Source organism: Pteronotus mesoamericanus, unplaced genomic scaffold, assembly GCF_021234165.1.
Source record: "Pteronotus mesoamericanus isolate MK-2021 breed Mesoamerican mustached bat unplaced genomic scaffold, CSHL_Meso_final scaffold_54, whole genome shotgun sequence".
Classification (NCBI taxonomy): domain Eukaryota; kingdom Metazoa; phylum Chordata; class Mammalia; order Chiroptera; family Mormoopidae; genus Pteronotus; species Pteronotus mesoamericanus.
The window spans coordinates 51,329,524-51,340,288 of record NW_026555321.1 but is presented as its reverse complement, the minus strand read 5'-3'; the positions used below and the strand labels follow the sequence as shown (position 1 = coordinate 51,340,288).

The 10,765-nt window shown below is 39.1% G+C and overlaps 1 pseudogene; it reads right to left on the bottom strand.

Moving 5' to 3' along the window:
* Nucleotides 1–6,091: 6,091 nt before the first annotated feature.
* Nucleotides 6,092–6,891, bottom strand: LOC129087998 (60S ribosomal protein L7a-like; annotated as a pseudogene).
* Between the last annotated feature and the right edge of the window lie 3,874 nt (nt 6,892–10,765).

Sequence of the window (10,765 nt, the reverse complement as noted above, 5' to 3'; positions counted from 1 at the left end):
CAAGTAAATCCAGCCTGCTGTAATGGCCATTTTGTCCCTTGGTTCGAAAATAAAATTAACATCATTGCTTCTCAAGGGACTGGTATAAGAAGATGAAGGAAAAGAATAAGAAAGAGAAAAACACAGGTACAAAGAGAAAAAATGAATAGGTTTCTATTAGTAATAACTCTCAATGTAAATGAAATAAATGCCCCAATCTAAAGACACAGGAGAGCTGAATGGATAAGAAAACATGACCCACACATATGCTGCCTACAAAAGACCAACCTCAGAGAAAAACACCTACACAGATTGAAAGTAAAGGAATGGAAAAAAATATGCCAAGTAAATGGGCAAGAGAACAAAGCAGGAGTTGCAATACTTATATGGGACAAAATAGATTTCAAAACAAAGGCCATAAAAAGAGACCCAGAGGGACACTTTATATTACTTAGAGGAAGAATATACCAAGAAGATGTAAACATTGTAAACTTATATGGACCCAACATAGGAGCACGCAAATATATAAGGAAAATCTTGGATGACTTCAAAAAAGATATAAACAGTAACACACTGATAGTAGGGGATTTCAACACCCCACTGTCAAAAATTGACAGATCCTCCAAACAAAAATTCAGTAAGGATATTGTGAAGCTGAATGATGCACTGAATCAAATAGCCTTAACTGATATATATAGAACCTTACATCCCAAAGAAGCAAAATACACATCCTTTTCAAATGCTCATGGAAGTTTTTCAAAGACAGACAAAGCAAGCCTGAGCAAATTCAGGAAGATTGAAATAATACCAAACTTTTTCTCGGACCACAAGGGCTTGAAACTGGAAATCAACCTCAAAGAGAAACTTCAAAAACTTGCAAACTCATGGAGACCGAACATTAGGCTATTAAATAATGAATGGGTCAATAATGAGATAAGAGAAGAAATCAAAAAATTTCTGGAAACAAATGTAAATGAACATACAACAGGCCAAAACCTATGGCACGCAGCAAAGGCAGTCCTGAGAGGGAAGTTCATAGCAATACAGGCTTACCTAAAAAAGACAGAAACATTTCAAATAAAGGACCTAACACTACAACTTCAAGAACTGGAGAAACAACAACAAATAAATCCCAGAGCAAGGAGAAGGAAGGAAATAGTCAAGATTAGAGCAGAACTAAATTACATAGAGATGAAAAGAACAATTGAAGGATCAACCAATCCAGAAGCTGGTTCTTTGAAAAGATAAATAAAATTGACAAGCCTTTAAGCAGACTCATCAAGAAAAAAAGGGAGAGGACCCAAATAAATAATATCAGGAATGAAAGAGGAGAAATACCAACTGATATCACAGAAATACAAAGGATTGTAAGAAACTACTATGATCAATTATATGCCAAGAAATCTGAAAACCTGGATGAAATGGACAAATTTCTAGAAAAGGATAATCTTCCAACACTGAAAGAGGAAGAAACAGAAAACTTGAACAGACCGATAACAGTTGGGGAAATTGAAGCAGTAATCAAGTAACTCCCGACACACAAAAGCCCTGGGCAGGATGGTTTCACTGGAGAATTTTACAAAACATTTAAGGAAGAGCTAACCCCTGTCCTTCTCAGACTATTCCAAAAAAATCCAAGAGGAGGGAAGACTCCCGGACTCTTTCTATGAGGCCAGCATCACCTTAATCCCAAAACCAGATAAAGACCCTACAAAGAAAGAAAACTACAAGCTAATTTCGCTGATGAACAAAAATGACATAAATGCTAAAATCCTCAACAAAATATTGGCAAACCGCATCCAGCAATACATTAAAAAGGCTATCCACCATGATCAAGTGGAACTCATCCCAGGGATGTAGGGATGGTTCAATATACTCAAGTCAATAAACGTAATACATCACAAAAATAAAAGAAAATACAAAAACCACATGATCTTCTCAATAGACACAGAAAAAGCATTCAATAAGGTAGAGCACCCATTTATTATCAAAACACTCAGCAAAATGGGAATAAATGGGGCATTCCTCAATGTAATAAAGGCCATATATGAAAAACCTACAGCCAACATTATACTCAACAGGCAAAAACTAAAAGCTTTCCCACTAAGATCGGGAACATGACAACGATGTCCGCGTTCACCACTTTTTTTCAACATCATATTGAAAGTCCTAGCCACAGCAGTCAGACAAATAAAAGAAATAAAAGGCATCCAAATAAGAAAGGAGGAAGTAAAACTGTCATTGTTTGCAGATGACATGATAGTGTACATAGAAAACCCTGTAGACTCCACCAAAAAACTAATCAACCTAATAAGTGAAATTGGCAAAACAGCAGGATACAAAGTCAATATTCAGAAATCAAAGGCATTTTTGTACACCAGCAATGAAATAGAAGAAGAAGAAATCAGAAAAAAAAATACCATTCAATATAGCAAGAAGAAAAATAAAGTACCTAGGAATAAATTTAACCAAGGAGGTAAAAGACCTGTACTCCGAAAACTACACAACACTGAAGAAAGAAATTAAGGAAGGCACAAATAAATGGAAGCATATACCATGCTCATGGATTGGAAGAATTAATAAAATCAAAATGTCCATACTACCCAAAGCAATTTATAGATTCAATGCAATCCCTATTAAAATACCAATGACATATTTCACAGAAAGAGAACAGACATTTCAAAAATGTATATGGAACCATAAATGACCCCGAATAGCCACAGCAATTTTGCGAAAGAATCACAAAGTAGGAGAGATCACAATACCGGACATCAAACTCTACTACAAAGCCACTATACTCAAAACAATCTGGTACTGGCACAAGAACAGACCCATAGACCAGTAGAACAGAATAGAAAGCCCAGAAATAAGCCCAGGTCTATATGGGCAAAAATATTTGACAAAGGGGGCAGAACCATAAAATGGAGCAATAATGGCCTCTTAAACAAATGCTGTTGGGAGAGCTGGATGGCTACATGCAAAAAATTGAAATTGGATCCTCAGCTGACACCATACACAAAAATAAACTCAAGATAGATGAAAGACTTAAATATAAGTCGCAACACCATCAAAGTCCGAGAGGAGAACATTGGCAAGAAACTCTCAGATATCCCACGCAGCAATTTTTTCACTGATATGTCTCCTAAAGCAAGGGACATAAAAGAAAGAATAAACAAGTGGGACCTCATCAAAATAAGAAACTTCTGCATGGCTAAAGAAAACATCTGCAAAATGAAAAGGGAGTCAACTGTGTGGGAAAATATATTTGCTAATGATACATCAGATGGAGGTTTGATCTCCAAAATATATAAAGATCTCACTCGACTTCACTCCAAGAACACAAACGATCCAATCAAAAAATGGGCAAAGGACTTGGGCAGATGCTTTTCCAAGGAAGAGATACAGAGGGCCCAGAGACATTTGAAAGGATGCTCAGCATCACTAGCCATCAGAGAAATGTAGATCAAAACCACCATGAGGTACCAACTCACACTGGTCAGAATGGCCATCATAAACAGATCCACAAACAGCAGGTGCTGGCGAGGCTGTGGAGAAAAGGGGACACCAGTACACTGTTGGGAATGCAGACTGGTGCAGCCACTGTGGAAAGCAGTGTGGAATTTCCTCACAAAGCTGAAAATGAAACTGCCTTTTGATCCATTGATTCCCCTGCTGGGACTCTACCCTAAGAATCCCAAAACGCTAATTCAAAAGAACCTATGCAGCCCAATGTTCATAGCAGCACAATTTACAATAGCCAAGTGTTGGAAGCAACCTAAATGCCCACCAGTAGATGAGTGGATCAAAAAATTATGGTACATTTACACAATGGAATACTAGGCAGCAGAAAGAAAAAAAGAACTACTAAACTTCGCGACAGCATGGATGGAATTAGAGAACATTATGCTAAGCGAAATAAGCCAGGAGGCAAAAGACAAATACCATGTGATCTCACCTATAAGTGGAACCTAACCAACAAAACAAAGATGCAAGGAAATCAAGACCAGCAACACTGAAAGGAAAAGAAACCAACAGAGACAAGAGGGAAGGAGGGAGGGGTGGGCGGGGGGAAAAAGAAGGGAAGGGGAAAATCAAGGAACATATAGCAAGGTCTCATGGAGAAAATCAAAGGGGAAGGGTTGGAGGGGGAAGGGCAAAGGAAAGTGGTGGGCGGAAGGCAGAGACAAATGTATTTAATAAAATAAATTAAAAAAATAAAATAAAATAAAATTAACATTAGTTTCAGCTTTGGGATCTATGTTGACTGGGTTCAAATTTGATAAGCAAAAATTTACTGGAAGTATTTTCTTCAAAAAGCTTGTTTCACCCCAGAAATCCTTGACACTAAAGGGAAATGAGTTTGAATTCGGGTCCAATGATTAGGAGTTTGGAAAGCATGCATTGTGAGAACAACTCTGCAATTGAAGATGCTACCACTGTCCAGATATTCAGCGGGAAACTGGGCCAACCATGCTGCTCCTCACATCGTGCACCTGAAACAGGCTGATTATACAGCTAATAAAGCAGAACACTGAATCTTTTAAGCTTTTCATATCAAAAGTAATTATAAATTGAATTTTCTAAAACAATAACTTAAAGAGGCAAGACTCCAATGTTGTCAGAGGAAATCAAAAGGTGACGCGGAACTTAAAGGGCCACTGAAACAAGTGTGTCCGAGTTCTTTCTGATCTGAGCAGCAGCAACTATCCACCCAAGCTTTGCTGGGTGAGTAGGACTACAGGGCATGGATGATTCATCATGGTATCAGGCTGTAACTCTCTGGCTCCAGGTGGGCCTGTCATGTACATGTCAGCACTATGACTCTATTAATAAAGATAACCTACCTTGGAAAAGAGCAGGGACACAGTATCTTATGTGAGTTCAAAGGCTGGCCCATTTCCAGGAGGGAATGAGGATGAAAGGAAACTGAAGAATGTTGTAGCTCTTTAAAAAATTAGTTTTAAAAATGATGAACTGTGCTGTGTGTGGTTCACTATGGCAACCATAAACAAGTACCACAGACTGGGTGGGATAAGCAACAACAATTTATTGTCTCACAGATCCTGAGGCTGCACACCCAAGTCAAGGTGACAAGGTGACCTCCCTCTTGAGGGCAATGACATATCAGCTCTATGCCTCCCTTCTGGTCGTTGGCTGATATATTGGGGGTTTCATGGCTAGAAAAAGCATCACCCTAAGGTCTGCCTTCCTTTTATATGATGCTCCCCTATGTGGGTGTCTGTCTTCAATTTTCCCTTTTATATAAGACACCAATCTTAATGGATTAGAGACCATTGTAATGATCTCATTTTAACTCCATTACCTCTCTGAAGACCATCTCTCTAAATAAGGCCACATTTTGAGGTACTGTCAATTAGGATGTCAACATATGAATTTGGGAGGTGGGCAGTTGGGGACACACTCCATCACATAACAAAAGGTAGGGAATCACTTAGTATTCACAATCTTGGCTGTGCCTCACAATCTCCTAAGGCTCTTTGAAGAGCAGCTGTTTCCAGATCCCACTCTCACTGATTTTGATTGAATTGGTTTGGGTAAGGGCCCAGGCATGAGGAAGTTAAAGCATCTTCTGTGCTTCCAAAGTACAGCCAGGACTGGAAAAACACTAATTCATAGCATGTTTAAGAGTAGGATCTACTCTTATTCAGAAGGGAAACTACTGCATAGATGAGTTATTTTTGAGACCATGAGGGCAGAGACTACCTGCACTGATCACCAACATATCCCTTGGACTTAACAGTGTCTGGCCTGATGTGGCTGTCCCAGATATATTAATGTAAGAATGCATAGATAGATAAATTCAAGTCATATTCACCTAGTATCTACTATACTATACTATACTATACATGTTAAGCATTGCATTAGGCATTGAAGAAATGTAAATATTTTTTAGTAAATGAAGACATGAGTTCATAGCCAACATTCCCTCTGGTCTTCCTCTATAATGCATGATGTGGTGCTACAATGTAGAATTTATAATATTTACTGTACTGGAACTAGAATATTTATTTATTTACTATTTATTTATTTACTTTTTGGTTGAGGGAGAATTTCTGTTACTTTTATGCACAGAAAACTTCACACTCTACACTTAGCCCAGCTTGGTAGCCAGTTCCTTAGCCTTGGCCTTTTCCAGCTTGGTGATTCAAGCCACTGACTTTGGACCCAGAATGTCGCCTACCCAGTGCCAGCAGATCTCATCATATCTGTCATTGTAATTGGTCTGGATAGCTTCCACCAGCCTAGCCAGAGCTCCTTTGTCTTTTAATTTAATCTGTGTGAAGGCAGTGGTGATACAGGTCTTCCTGTGGACTAGAGGCCCCAGCCTGGCCTTCCCCTTGATGATGTAATAGGAAACCCCTGTCTTCCAGCGCAGGTGAGAAGGAAGACAACCAGCTCAATGGGATCCCCACTGTGTACCATCACTACTATCTGGGGCCTCTTGTTCTCTACCAGGGTGGTGACAATGTTAACCCCTGCTCAAAAGACAGGTGGCCTCTTGGAGGGGACATCCCTTTTGCCAGCAGCTTTTTTCTGAGCCCGGTCCAGCAGCCTCTGTATCATCCCTTGCTTTGTCTCCAGTTGGTACTTGTGGGCCAGCTTGAGCAACTGCATAGCTGTTTGGCGGTCCAAGGCCTGGGTGAACTGGTTCATGGCAGGAGGTACTTTCAGACACCTATAAAGAATAGTCCTTTGCCTCTGCAGCCAGATGTAGCAGGGCTATTTGACAAAGCAAGTAAGAGTCCCTTTTGGGCTGGATGTCTAGTCCAATACCAAAATTCTTGGACCTCTTCTCAGATGAGGGTTCACCACCTTCTTGGCCTCCTGCTTTATTATGATGGCAGTGGCCAGCGCTACCTTCTTCCCCTTGGCCTGTTTTCCCTTCAGCATCTTGGGAAGCAGTAGGAGAGAACTAAAATGTTTATTTTAAATCACCTAAACAGTCTGCTTTTTGCCTAGAAATTATGTATGTATGTATGTATTTATCTGTTTATTTTTGATGAGTCATATAACTAGACCATAGGGCCATCCTCTCTTACTAAGCACACAGACACTTACATAATAGCTGACAGTCTTTGTTGATACATTTCAGCATCTCTTCAGAATGTTTACAAGTTACCATTCATATGTAGGAGGGAAAGTGATTACAATGTACACACAAACTCCTCATAAGAAATGCCTACATTCGAAATGATACCTTTCAGATGCCACTGCCCATGGAGCAGCACAACCTGAGATACTGATGCCAGGATTTATCTTTCACAAAGCTAGTCAGAGATTGACTGGAATAAGGAGATGAGCAACCACCTGTTGATCTTGTCAGTTTGGTAAATTCGCTAGGTGGTACTAGCCCAGCAGAAAAGATTCTTTGGTTTCTGTTTTGTTTTTTAATAGCTTTAGGAGATTGTGGGAAACTTTGATCTGTTGTTTGTTAATCCATCTATCCAACCAAGTCTGCATATACTATATGTCCCAATGGGAGTTACAAAAAGGGGCTTTGCTGGGTAAATAAATTACCAAATAGATGCCCCTCTTTTACTGCTGCTACCCACCAATGCCAGGATACATAGCATGCAGGCCGAATCATAGTGTACTGCCTCTTAGCTAGTTGTCTTTGTGCAGGGTGCTGATCACCACAGAAAGAAGCCCCCCATGCAACAAAGATCTGTGAAGTACTTACTATGTGCCAGGTTTGTGCTGGGCTCTAGAGGTACAAAAATGACTGAGATGTGGCCCTATCCCTAATGAAGTTCATTGTCCACTTGGGCAGACACAACCAGATGAATAGCTGCAGGACCAGTGTAAGCAGTGAAGGCAGGAATAACCTCTGGAAAACAGCTAAGACCTCACAGAGGAGGCAATTGTAGAAATGGGTTATAGAGCATGCATAGAACTTTATCATATAGCAAAAACAAACAAACAAACAAACAAACAAAAGGGACAGAGAATGAATAGTAAATGCCAAAGTGTGATCATAATGAGATGTGGTCAGTGAAAAGCAAACCTCCCAATGGAGCCAGAAAGAAGAATGAGCTCAATGGGATTAGCTGGAAAAGAAGCCTGGAAATGCACACTGCCTAGATAACAAATAAAAATGGATCAATTCATTTAAGACAAAGGAAAAGACTGGGGAAACCATGGTAATGGTAGGAGACAAGGAGATCAAGGAAACTGAAAAAAGAGAGGTACTTATCCCTGTTTATCTCTGAACACAGGAAATTCCTGGTATCCTATGGCTTTCCATCTTTAAGACTTATCTTAATATGTCACTTCTGTGAATTACTTAGTTTATCAGATGATTACATTTTCAAATGTCTCATGTTGTATTTCACTGAAACTTTGTTTTCACTAAAAAAGAAACTGAAGCATCAACAGAAATTAGCCAAGCCATTCTGGGTTTTGATTTTTAAATCCAAGGAACAGGTGAATATTCTAGTATTCTCTCTTTCAAATAAAGAAACTAAAACCATGGGGTTTCTTCAGTCAACACTGCTGATGAGGTAGCAAGATGTTAATCCAGAGGCATGCATTCCTTTGTCCTGTAGCCAACAAACTTTTTACTAAAGCCGACATATGCCCCCTCCGAGTCTGTTTTATAACTGTTTTTCCCCTCCTTGTTTAATCTCTGCACAGCAGTAAGAGGTTGTAATAATTAACAAACCCAGTTTATGACCAGTATCAATTTGAAATTACTTGGTAGCATAGCAATTTGTGACTGTCCAGTTTGCATGAAATTTCAAATTTGATCGTTTTTTGGTAAGGCTATCAGTCTATATCCTTGTTCTTTTTTCAGTTGCTTATATTTGCCTAGTGCCTTGAGGCTCTGTAGTTTCCCACTCAGCTAAAATAACATAAAATCTAATTTCTAAAATCCAGGGGGGTTCAACTATAAATTATTCTGTGTTATATTCAAAGGCTAGAGGTTTGGGAATTGATCACATCAGCAATGTTTTGTTCTAATTGCATTAAGTTATTTGATAATGTTATAACACACAATTTTTGCAGTGTTGCTTTGAAAAGATAATTCTTCAGAATGAATGCAAGTGTCAGACATTGAACAGGAAAGGAAACTGTCAAACTTAAAATCAGTTACAGTTACATGCAGGGCCAAATTAAGTGCCTTGTCAGACTATATAATTGGCATATATCACTGCAACTGTGTGGATGGATTGGGAGACACTGAGTATTAAAACATTTTTACCATAATTTTGCCTTGCTATTTAAAAATACTTTTATAATATTTTGTGAATTTCTTGAGGGTAAATTAAACAGGGTTCACCTTTGCATCTCCAGCACATGGCCCATGAGCAGTACATACTAGGTATTCAAAACCTATTTAAGAAACAAATGAATAATAATGATAACTTTTTCATATATACGAAACCCTCTCCAAAATGTTTCATGTAAATTTTTTCACAATAATACCATGAAGTCATTTCCATTGTTGATTTTATAGCTGTTAAAGAGAGGCTTAGAAAGGTTACACAGCTAGTTGAGTATAAGGAATGGGTCTTCGTAGCTCTAAGCTCCCCTTTCTTAATTGCCATGTTACACTAGATGTGTGCAAAAAACGTTTCAGTAAATACTGACTAGTGTGTATGAATCTCCATTCGTACAGTGTGACCAGTGTCAACATGGTCACGGGAGCCTCTCTAGGAAAAACTGTCTGCATGATTCTCTTCTACTCATACTCACAACACTTCTGAATCCAGATGTGTGGGGGTTTCCCCCCACCAAGCAAATCCCTGTGACACAAGCTAGGTGTCCCACAATTCAATTCAGTTCTGATACTAACCGATGTTAGTGTAGACCCTACTGGTTAAGGGTTCAGCCTTACAAAACTGCCACCCGCTTCAGATGCCCGTCTTAAGCTCTAGGCTGTTGCCCATACTTCTGACTAATTAACTATAAATATGAGGTTCGCATAACCCCCTTCCTGAGTTTGATCATTTGTTAGAACAACTCACAGAACTCAGGGAAGTATTTACAGTTACTGGTTTTTCATAAAATAAGGAATATGATAAAGAATACAGATGGACAACCAGATGAAAAGATGCATACAGGGAAGGGTCCTGAGACCAGGAGCTTCCATCCCCACAGAGATGGACTGTGTCACTTTCTAAGCATGTGAATATGTTCACCAATCTGGAAGCTCTTTGAAATTCTTACTATTGGGATTTGTATAGAGCTTTCATCATGCAGGCATGATTCATTCAATTTCCAGCCCCTCTCTCTTTCCCAGAAGACAGGAGCTGTGGCTGACACTTCCAAGTTTTCATCGTGCATTGTTTTTCTTTAGCAGCCTGCATCCTAAAGGCATCTAATCACCTCATTAGAACAAAATATACTCCTATCATCCAGGATATTCCAAGGATTTTATGAGGTCTGTGCTAGGAACTCAGAACAGATACCTATATACAGGATGTGGCAAAGGTAGGTTTACAGTTGTGAGTATATAAAACTCAGAGTTTATTCTCATATTATTATTTATTAACTATTGTATTATCTTCCATACAAACAGTAGTAAGCTACTTTTGTCCCACCCTGTATATATTTTCCTATTATTTCACAGAACCATATACCCTGCAACACAGAGGCTGTGATGCAATGCTGCAGGTGAAAGTACCTATTGAACAAAGCCAGATTTCAGTCTGATTCATGCTAAATGGTTGCCGTTATTCATGAAATCACCAGGAAGTTGTGTAATTCTTTTCCTGTTGAAGACAACAGAAATTCACCAATCCACTCAGGCAAGAATAAGTCA